We start from the raw sequence: 11,918 nt of genomic DNA, 5'->3' as shown, positions 1-11,918 counted from the left end.
TCAGGATTTCATTCTTCTCAATGGCTGAGTAATATTCCATTGTATATATACCCTATATCGTCTCTATCCATTCATCCGTTGATGGACATCTGGGCTCTTTCCATAGTTTGGCTATTGTAGACATTGCTGCTCTAAACATTAGGGTACAGGTACCCCTTCGGATCACTATATTTGTGTCCTTTGGATAAATACCTAGTGATGCTAGTCATCTATGTTGTGAATGAACTGTAATTGCTGTTGTTGCTCCTTTGAAAGTAATGTGCCCTTTCTTCCTTCACTGCTTTTAAGATTCTTTGTGTTTCAGCACTTTTACTGTGATGAGTCTTGGGTGTGTTTGTATTTACTTTCATCGAGGTACAATGGACAAAGAGCACGCATATCAAATGCACAGTTTGATAAAACTGCACGAACGGAGCACTCTCATGTCACCATCACCCTGGTTCATAAACAGAGCATTACTAGCACACACAAGGCCCCCTTATTCTGCTTTCCAGTTACTTCTTTCCAAAAGTAATGCATATCCTGATTTCTAACAGCATGGATTCAATTTGCTTGTTTGTGTTCTTTACCCAGAGGTGAATATACTCCACAGTCTCTTTGTATGTGTTTGGCTCCTTTTACTCCACCAAATTTGGTAAGATTGATCCATAATAATGTGTGGAAATGTAAACCATCAATTCTCGTTGCTCTGGAATATCTTGTTGTGTGATAACCACAATGTATTTATCCATTAGTGTTAATGGGCATTTATTTAGCTTCTTGTCTAGGACAGAGAGTATTGCTCTGAATAGCCTAAGACATGTCTATTAGACATGAGTCTAATATAGATGAGTGTATAGGTGCATGTCAGTTGGTACAAATGTAGGAGCGTAATCCTTGTGTTTTGTGTTGCGTTCTTATCCACTGTTAGCAGGTATGGCCAACATTTTTCATGGTGATTGTATCGATTTATACACGGTACGTTTGAGTGCTTTGGTTACTGTACGTCCTTACCAACTGCTGGAGTTTTACATATTCTGTTGCAGACACGCCACTACCGGTGGTGGTATCTCCCTATGGTTTCAGTTTGCACTTCTTTGGTGACTAATGCTGCTGGGAATATTTTCATATGGTTTTGGTCATTTGGATATCTTTTTTTGTATTTATGTGAAATGTCCCTATGAGTCCTTTTCTCATTTCCTCATCTTAAAAAATTGCATTGACTCTCTTTTGTGAGTAAATGGTAGGAAGCTTTCTATTTTTCTTGTTAGCACAAAGTTCTTTGTCAGGTATATGCATTGTGAATATCTATTCGAGCTCTAGATGAGGCTTGATTCTCCTATGGTGTATTTTGAAGAACACAATTTCTTGCAAACGTGGTTGCAAGGGAGACCATCTCCCAAGGACACTCCTCCTTTGCGAAGGGAAAAACTCACACATTCCCAGTGAGCAAACAGACACCTCCACCTCATGTGGGAAGTAAAGAAGAAATACATGAGTCTGTATAGCAACGGAGTGTACTATTATAACCCCTCCATCCTATGCACCATCTGGGCTGACTGACTCTTCAAGACATAAGAGGAACTGGACAAATGGGTGTTCCGAGTAACATCACAGAGACACGAAAAATAACATGCATCTTGGTTAACTTGAAGAGACTTGTCACAACCAAATAGAAGAGAGAGAGATTAGTCATGTGAGTGGGGGTCAGTTCCCATTCTCTGGGTTCTTGACTTTGGGCTTGAAGGACTCCATGGGGCCCATTCATTTTCCTTTTGGTCTGAACACAAGGAACAAGACCCAAGATTAGGCAACATCTGGGTATCTGTCCCACCAGAAATCACCAGCTGTGATCACATGACACTGTGCTAGGCTGCCACAGTGACTGTCTCTTGCAGAGACATGGCCGTGTTCCTATGCAGTCAGGCGTGAAGACAGATGGACAGAGTGTGGGAGTCAAAGACTCAGTCCCAATCATCTTGTGGTTTTCTTACCAAGGGTCCTACAGAAAGGTCATCCACAAGACCTAGTCCCTCCTTCCTTTGACTGGAAGGATGGGACAGAACTGCTCCATCCCACCCCCTGACTTTCTTTTCCACACTCACGCCCTCCTTGAACATTATTTCAGTCTGAAACGTGAAGTCCAGATTGGCAACCCTGGCTCTGGGGTGTGGAGAGGGATTCCGAGCACTGACTCAAGTGTTAGATGTAAGTGTCTCACAAAGAATGCAGTACCTCAAGCCAGTTATCTCCCCAAGGAATTTTAATAAATGTGATTTGGTGAGTTTTCTTTTTTCCCCCCAACTAATACATATTTATTGGGTACCTCGTAAGGGGCCTGTGCCTGTCCCAAATGCTTGAGATACACAAATTAATGGAGCTCATGGTCTAATGAGGAAGACACCTATCGAACTGACCTATTGAACTATTCAAATAATTATATAATTGCAGTGGTTATATGTAACCTACAGTAACCTTAGTTTTTTTAAAAAGTTTTTATTTATTTATTCATGAGAGACACATAGAGAGAGGCAGAGAAATAGGTAGAGGGAGAAGTAGCTCCCTGCAGGAAGCCTGATGTGGGACTCAATCTCAGGACCCCGGGATCGTGCCTTGAGCCAAAGGCAGACACTCAACCACAGAACCACCAAGGCGTCCCAGATTTTTTTTAAATAAATCAACCTCAAAAATATCAGTAGTTCATGGCAATGGAATGTTTATTGCTCTGTCAGGTATGGGTGTCCCAGATTGACACTTGGAGCTCCTCCATGGGGCGACTCATGCTCCCAGGATTCTTCTATATTTTGGCTCCAACACCTCCCAAGACCTTGGAGTACTCTGTCACCAGAAAGGAGAGAGAGTAAAAATGGTACATCCATTTCAAAACAAAACAAAACTCTGAAGTGACACATATCTCTTCTGCTCACATTCCAAAGGTGAGGCCAAGTCACAAGTCCACGGTGGGTGCCATGAGGCAGGTAACACTGTGCCCAGTAGGGCGGCTGTCTCTGGTGATCATGCCATGCTATCCAAGAGAAGCCATGACATTCTGGTGCTCAGTAAGCCACCCCTGCTCATGGAAGAAGGGCACTAAAGAAAGCAGTGGCCTTGAGCTTGGGTGAAAAGGGGACTTGACCTTGTGTGTGGATATAATAACACTGTTTCGGCAGGAGTGCATGGACCGATAAACTCCTGGCCTGGGAAAGCAGAGTGGAGGGCTAGGAAGAGTCTGGGCAGAGGGGAAAGCTTCTGTGGGAGAGTCAGGAAACAACTTTGCCAGCTCAGACAAGTTGTAGCAATTCCAGAAGAGCCAGAGATGGGAGAACTAAGCGGGAAATAGTGGGGACTGAATTACCGTGTAAAGATTTGGGATTTTATCTTTAAAGATTATGGGTGAAGTGTGAAATATAAGCCTGGCATAATCAGATTTTTGTCTGAAACATTCACTATGAATCATTTATGGAGACAGAACCCGAGGAGGCAGTAAAAATCATGGCAAACATTTTTCTGAGCACTTATGTGGCAGATGCTATTGTGAGTCTTACAAATGGGTAGTTCACTTAATCAGCATCATAGCTCAGGAAAGGAGTTTCCATTATTAGACCCATTTTATAAATGAGAATACTGATGCTTAGAGGATTAATTAATTTGATTAGTGTATCCAAAATCTATAAAGAACTTATCATATTCAACACCCCAAAAATAAATAATCCAGTGAAGAAATGGGCAAAATACATGAACAGACATTTCTCCAAAGAAGACCTACACATGGCCAATAAGCCCATGAAAAAATGCTCAGCATTGCTTGGCACCAGGGAAATAGAAATCAAATCACAATGAGGTACTGCTTCGTGCCAGTCAGAATGGCTAAAATTAACAGCACAGGAAACAACAGATGTTGGTGAGGATGCAGAAAAAGGGGAACCCTCTCACACTGCTGGTGGGAATGGAAACTGGGGCAGCCACTCTGGAGAACAGTGTGGAGGTTCCTCAAAGAGTTAAAAATAGAGCTACCCTATGGCCCAGCAATTATACTACTGGGTATTTACCCCAAAGATACAGATGTAGTGATCTGAAGGTACACCTGCACCCCAATGTTTATAGCAGCAATGTCCACAATAGCCAAACTGTGGAAGGATCCCAGATGTCCATCAACAGGTGCCTGGATAAAGAAGATGTTATATATAACATTAGCTATCAGAGAGGATGAAATCAGAAGGATGAAATCTTGCCATTTGCAACAATGTGGATGGAACTAGAGGATATTATCTTAAGTGAAGTAACTTAATCAGAGAAAGACAGTTATATGATTTCACTCATATGTGGAATTTAAGAACAAAATAGATAAACATGGAGGGGGAAGAGAGAGAGGGAAGGAAATCATGAGACTCCTAATGATAGAGAACAAACTGAGAACTGATGGAGGGGAGGTGGGGAGGAATGGGTTGGATGGGGGATGGGCCTTAAGGGAGAGCACTTGCTGTGATGAACACTGGGTGTTATGTGTAAGTGATGAATCCCTGAATTCTATTCCTGAAACCAGTATTTCACTGTATGTCAACTAACTAAAATTTAAATAAAAACTTGAAATTAAAATAATAATAATAATAATAATAATAATAATAATAATAATAATTTGAATAGCATGTTCATCAAGTAAGAGGTGGACCTGGATTCCAATCCTGATGATCCTATGCTCTCACCTAGTATTGCTACACTATGTTTAACAGTAATTTAATAAATTATACTTTACATTTATTAAAGGAAACAAAAGCTGTGTAATTAGATCAGTTAGGAAGCTCTCCACCTCCAGGAGAGAGATGAGTTGTTTGGATTTATACAAATGTATGGACTTAAGACAGGAAGGTAGTCCCCCAAAAAGAAGCTGATGGAAGGTTTGGTTTCCAGAAACGTCTGACTAGGTTGTTTTAAACTACATTTTCCACTGTAAAACACACACACACACACAAACAAATAAAATAAAATAAAATAAAATAAAATAAAATAAAATAAAACAAAATAAAATAAAAACATGTGTTTGCAGGCCTTGGAGAGCTTCCAAGCAGGCAGAATCAATGATTCTAAAATATCAGAAAGGGAGACAGAACATAAAGACTGCTAACTCTGGGAAACGAACTAGGGGTGGTAGAAGGGGAGGAGGGCGGGGGGTGGGAGTGAATGGGTGACGGGCACTGGGTGTTATTCTGTATGTTAGTAAATTGAACACCAATAAAAAATAAATTAAAAAAAAATAAGATGTAAAACAGAAGAAAGCCAAGATAGGGGAATTTATTTTTGAGGGTAGTTTTACATGGACAGTTTACTGATTCTGAAAGTAAAAGCAGTACATGTGTGGCTGAAAAGGTGAAGGAACATTTGAGTTTTTTTTTAATTTTTATTTATTTATGATAGTCACGGGGGGGGGGGGGCGGCAGAGACACAGGCAGAGGGAGAAGCAGGCTCCATGCACCGGGAGCCCAACGTGGGATTCGATCCTGGGTCTCCAGGATCACGCCCTGGGCCAAAGGCAGGCGCCAAACTGCTGCACCACCCAGGGATCCCAAAAGCTGAAGGAACATTTGGCAGTCTAATTAAACGACATTTCAAATCAAGGGTGTCAAGCTGAAGGACCCTTCATGGTTGAGGGACACCATAAACACCCCAGGCTCTGGGATGGGATCTGAGGGGATGAAGGTCAATTGGACATTAGTAAGATCTCAGTAGGGCAGAAATCCAGTTTTAAACAGAGGCACCTAGTCCCAAGCCATCTCCCTGCCAGAAGCAAAACCAAACCGGAGAAAGATTGCCACAAAGAGGCAAAGCAGCCTTGAACTTGTTGCACGGCATTTTTGGCAAGTCATCAAAAACAACCATGTATCATGAGTTCAAGAGGAGGCCAGAAAGCTCAGAGGAAAGAAATGTAATAAGAATAGACCACACTGGGCGTTGAATAACCATAATTTATGGTGTCAAACAAAGAAATGGAGAGTGTTGGAGGATATAAATGCAAATAAATGAAAATTCTGGGGGCACCTGAGTGGCTCAGTGGTTGAGCATCTGCCTTTGGCTCAGGTCGTGATCCCAGGGTCCTGGGATCGAGTCCTGCATCAGGCTCCCTGCGGGGAGCTTGCTTCTCCCTCTGCCTATGTCTCTGCCTCTCTCTATGTGTTTCTCATGAATAAATAAATACATAAAATATTTTTAAAATAAAAAAATAAATGAAAGTTATAGAATTTTGAAAAATGTAGCGACTGAAATTATGAACTCAACTGATAGTAAACTGGACTGACAAGGGACATCGTGAGCTGAAATGTGGCCAGATGACTGGACCCAGGTGGAGGCATAGAGAGATTGAAGAATATTCAAGGAAGGATGTGAGACAAGCATAGAATGTGGTGAGAAAGTCTAACATTCGACCAGAGTCGGGCATGCACCCCCAGGCCCCAGAACTGGGAGGAGGCTGTCAGGTGAGACCCCCTGGCTCATTTGACAAGGAATGTCCAAGCTGTGTGCCACCGACTCCTAGTACCAGCCCCAGAAGGGAAGTGTGAGGATAACACCTAGGTATTTACACAGAGGTGCCCAAGGGATGGGGCAGCAGCAGCTCACCTCAGAACATGGGCTGTGCTTTTATGAAAATCGGCATCCTCGGGGCGCCTGGGTGTTTTAGTGGTTGTGTGTCTGCCTTTGGCTCTGGTCGTGATCCTGGGGTCCTGGGATCAAGTTCCGCATCAGGCTCCCCACAGGGAGCCTGCTTCTCCCTCTGCCTGTCTCTCTCTCTCTCTCTCTGTGTCTCTCATGAATAAATAAATAAAATCTTTAAAAAAAACAAAATCAAAATGTTGGATAAGAGTCCTCCCCTGTGAGCTCATCCTGGCGTCCTTTGATGGTTTCCTGGTAGTGCGATGATTTGGAGGTGGGTTTCTCCTCGAGTGTGACTGGGTCTCCACCAACACAGAGAGATAGGCACATGGGGGCTTTGTGTCTCCCATGTTTCAAAGAGGTGCTGAAATCCAAGAACAGGAGCAGGTTCATCATCAAAGACCACCCACCTGGGGCCGTAAGGAATTAGCATGTATCTTGTTCTCCCTCTTGTGGGCAAAGTGGAGAAATGCTTTTAGAAGTCAAAGGGAAAACAATTTTTTTTCATCTGAGAAATTATTTTTTCTTTCATTCAGTAAGTATTTGCTGATCCTCTACTGTATGCCAGATACTATTCAATACTCTTGAGATTCATCAGATGAACAGACAAGGATCCCTGCCCTTGAGAAGCTTATATTTCTGCAGAGGGAAACAGGCCATACACCATGGACAGCAGTAAATTCGAGGTCTACCAGAAGAAGAAGAGTGATTTGGAAAATAGGAAAGTGGAAGACACCTGGGTGGCTCAGTGGTTGAACGTCTGCCTTTGGCTCAGGTCATGTTCCCAGGGTCCTGCCATCAAGTCCCACATTAGGCTCCCCACAGGGAGCCTGCTTCTCCCTGTGCCTATAACTCTGCCTCTCTGTGTGTGTCTCTCATGAATAAATAAATAAAATTTTTAAAAAATGATTTAGAAAGTGGAGGGGAGGTCCAAGAATCTAGAGCACCTGGGGGCAGGGGAGGGCTTTGATGTTCATGAGGAAGCCAGGGAAAGCGTGAGGACATGGCATGTGGCAACAGTTGGAGCAAGAGGTGAAGTTGGTCAGTGGTCAGCTGGCGGTACACAGCTCCCAGTAAGTAGAGGCAGCAGCTGGAGCAAAGCCTGCAGTGGATGCCTGTGGTGCTTGTTCAAAGATGACCAGGGGGAGCAGTGTGGTTGGTGTCTGAGTGAGGGATGGGGAATTTGTATAATCACGCAAAGTTACTGAAGGATGCATAGTCACTGGAATGAGCTAGGAAATCATGGCGTAGTCTCAGGAACCAGCTGGATAATTGCATGAGGAGCTCCAGAGCAGGCCTGGATGCCTGTCTGGGAAGTCTCAGAAGTGGTCTTGCATTCAAAGTTTCCAAGGGACTGTATTGAAAATGGAGTTTGTGGGATGGTGACCTGGAGTTGTGCAGGGCACAAACTACCCAGCTGTCCAGGAAGCCCTGCTGTCTTCTCTCTACAGTCCTCTGTGGTCCCACCAGGTTCTGTGCTGGCTCTGTCATGTCTCTGGGTGATACAGTGCCTTAATTTCTCTCCTTCCAACAGCCTATAAGCTCTTTGAGGACAAGATAGAATCAGAATTCCATCTATGTTCCTGCTACCCAGAAAAGGGACTGAAATCCCAGAGACCTCAGCAGGACTCTACATAATACATAAAGTAAGAAAACTGGGCAATTATGATTGGATTTCTATAGAAGGCCAGATATTATGGCAGTGTTCTAGGAATTGGCCATAATTATGCAAAATCACTGAAGGATGTAAAGTCACTGGAATGAGCTAGGAAATCATGGTGTAGTCTCAGGAACCAGCTGGATAATTGCAAGAGGAGCTCCAGAGCCAGCTGGGTAATTACAGTGGAGTTCCCAGAATCTGCTGGGTGACTAGCATGGAGTCATAGAATCAACAGTAATAATAGAAGAGTCCCAAATACAGGCATCAGGGAATGTCTGGAGACAGTTTTGATTGCCACAACCTGAGAGAGAGGAATCTCCTGGTATCTAGCAGGTGGAAGCCAGGGGTGCTGCGAGGCATCCTGAGATGTGCAGGGCGGCCCCCACAGCAAAGAATCACCCAGTCCAGTCTTATTTTGGGCTGAATACCACAGGCAGGGTGGCTTAAACCACAAACATTTGTTTTTCACAGTTCGAGGGGCTGGGAAGCCTGAGATCAGGGTGCCAGCAGGGTTGGGTTTTAGTAAGACATCTTTTCCTGGTTTGTTCATATGGTGCAAGAGAGAACAGCCCCTCACCAGACACCAAAGAACTGGCGCCTTGATCTTGGGCTTCCAGCCTGAACTGAGGAATACGCATCTGCTGTTCATAAGCCACCCGGTCTATGGTATTTTGTTCCAGCAGCCCGACAGACTACGACCAGTGAATGAAAGCACTGTCTACACACTGAGCTCTTATGCCAGGTTAGTTGGTAAAAGTACCAGTGATTGTAAGTGACTGTACTCCTATTTGGACTGTACTCACTCAGAGTCCTGGTTCACAAGCAGCAGAAAACACTTGGCTAGTTATGGCAGAGAAGGAATATATTCCCAAGATGTTGTGTAGCTCATGGAATCTAAGGAAGAATGAGAGAATCAAGCCCTGAAAATGAGCAGGAAATAAAGGGGCAAAGCATCCTGGCCTTAACTCCCCCTAGAGGAAGGTTTCACCGTGTGAGATTACGTGTAGGGTGAGCCCAGGACCCATGCCCACCATCTACCTGTGATACTGTGATTTATAATAAATATGTATTTGGCCTTCACCCAGTTCCTGGCACAGAGCTCCTAAAATCCTTGGAATTTCCTAAGTGAGAACGATAAATATGTTTTTTGTTACGTGAGTAAGTGACTTTGGGGAAACACCTAATGATGGCTGGAGGTAGAATCAATCACCAGCGGCCAGTGAGTTCATCAGGCATGGCTACGTGATGAAGCCTCCATTAAAAGAGCAAAAGGACAGGTGCTGGGTGGCTCAGTGGTTGAGCACTTGCCTTTGGCTCAGGACATGACCTCCAAGTTCTGGGGTCCTGGGATCGAGTCCCACATTGGGCTCCCCACTGAAAAACTTGCTTCTCCCTCTGCCTGTATCTCTGCCTCTCTCTCAGTGTCTCTCATGAAGAAATAAATAAAGTCTTTTTAAAAAGACACTTTCAAAAAAAATAAAATAAAAATAAAAAGACACTTTCAAACATACAGAAGAGTTGAAAGCATTTTACAGCAGACACCCACATGTGCAACACAGAGATTCAGCACTAACAGATTCCTCTACGTATTTTATCACCTAACACCCATCTTGGGTGTTTTGCGTGCATTTCAGAGTAAGTTGCAGACATTGGTATGCTTCACCCTGGATGCTTCAGCAAGAGCCTCACTACCTAGAGTTCAAGCTTTGCTTGGAGTTCCTTACTTTTTATTTTGTGTTAAAGTTTGCATACAATGAAATGGAATGCACAGGTCTTGAATATACCAGTAGCTGTGTTTTGACAATTAGATACCCAAACTCAATCAAGATATAGAATATAGGGACGCCTGGGTGGCTCAGCGGTTGGGCGTCTGCCTTGGGCTCAGAGCATGATCCCAGAGTTTTGGGATGGAGTCCCACATCGTGCTCCCTGCAGGAAGCCTGCTTCCCCCTCTGCCTTTGTCTCTGCCTCATTCTCTGTGTGTCTCTCATGAATGAATAAATGAATTTTTAAAAAAAATTCAATAATTAAAAAAAAAGATATAGAATATAGCCTGGGGGTTGCCAGGGGCTGGGCGAGAGAGGCTGGAGAAGTGGTGTTTAATGGAGACAGTTTTAGTTTTGTTTTAGAAGGTGAAAAAGTTCTGTGAATGGATGGAGGTGGTGACAGTACTATGATGTGAATGCATCTGATGCCACTGAACTGAACATTTAAAATGGTTAAAATGCTAAATTTTTATGTTGTGTGCATTTTACCACAATTTAAAAATTAAAAGTTAAAATTAAAAAGAGCCTTATGCAAACCAAAACCAGACTCTTAACTATACAGGACAAAATGATGGTGACCAGAAAGGGGTCGTGTGGGGGGATGGGGGAAACAGGTCATGGGATGTGGGAGGGTACTTGTGATGAGCACCGGGTGATGTATGGGAGTGATGAAATACCATATTGGATGCCTGAAACTAATATAACACTATGTTAACTAATTGGAATTTAAATAAAAACTTTTAAAAAACCAGCCTTCTAGAAGTAGGGATCGTTTTTTGTTTTGTTTTTTTTTTTTTTCAAATTTTTATTTAAATTCTTGTTAGTTAACATAGAGTACAATACTGGTTTCTGTAGTAGAATTCAGCGATTCATCACTTACATACAGGTGCTCATCATATCAAGTGCCCTCCTTAATGCCCATCTCCCATCCCCCACCCACCTCCCTCCTCCAGGTATCATTAAGAGACTCTTATGGTTCCTTTCCCTCTCTCTCTTCCCCCCTTCCCATACATTCATCTATTTTGTTTCCTAATCCTACATAGGAGTGACATCATATGGTATTTATCTTTCTCTGATTAACTTATTTCACTTTGCATAATGCACTCTAGCTCCATCCACATTATTGTAAATGGCAACATTCCATTCTTTCTGATGGCTGAGTAATTTTCCATTGTGTAAATGTACCACATCTTCTTTATCCCAAAGTGGGGATCATTAGCCTCATTTTGCTGCTAAAAGAAAAAAAAAAATCAAGGCCGGATCAGGAGTGTGTTCTCCATGGAGTCACAGACCTATTACACAGGGAGGGTTTCGGGATTCGAAATCATGTCAGTGCCCTCCAGACTCGTCCACTTTGCTTCTCCGTCCTCTTTGGCAAACATCCCCAAGAGTTGTAACAACAGTAGCAGGGATGATAGTGGTAATAGTGGTAGTCACCATGAAAATAAGAATAATAAAGAAAATGTGGTCTATCCACACAACAGATGGTTAGTCATAAACAGGAAGGAGGGTGAACCTCAAAACAGGATGCTTAAAATGGTTCCTTTATGTTTTGTGAATGTCAGCTCAGAAAATAAAATAACTATCACTTATTGAGCATTGACTACATGCCACATGCCACGGATGCCTCTGGACAAGCATTGATTTATTAATTCGTGGCACCTGATGAAGTGAGAATGGTCATCTCCATTTTGGGCACTGGGTATTCCTAGTCACAGGGTCCAAGGCCTGCAAGCAGCAGATGTGAGATCTGAACCCGGCTGTGTGTCTGGCACCCCCTTTAAAACCTACCCTGTGGGGGCAGAGGAAGGCCATGGTGTGGGGGCGGGGCTTCCCTTCCTCCACCAAACCAGCTCTGTTTCATTTCTCTG

The 11,918-nt window shown here is 43.3% G+C and overlaps 1 long non-coding RNA gene across 1 annotated transcript; it reads right to left on the bottom strand.

Moving 5' to 3' along the window:
• Positions 1 to 2,678: 2,678 nt before the first annotated feature.
• Positions 2,679 to 9,177, bottom strand: LOC118353850 (uncharacterized). The gene is made up of 2 exons (XR_004813307.2): positions 9,085 to 9,177; positions 2,679 to 2,817 (listed from the first exon to the last, which is right to left on the bottom strand). It is a non-coding gene; the product is annotated as an uncharacterized LOC118353850 (long non-coding RNA).
• Between the last annotated feature and the right edge of the window lie 2,741 nt (positions 9,178 to 11,918).

This window comes from Canis lupus, chromosome 1 (assembly GCF_003254725.2).
Source record: "Canis lupus dingo isolate Sandy chromosome 1, ASM325472v2, whole genome shotgun sequence".
In the NCBI taxonomy this organism is placed as follows: Eukaryota; Metazoa; Chordata; class Mammalia; order Carnivora; family Canidae; genus Canis; species Canis lupus.
This window is presented reverse-complemented; position numbering and strand designations above follow the sequence as displayed.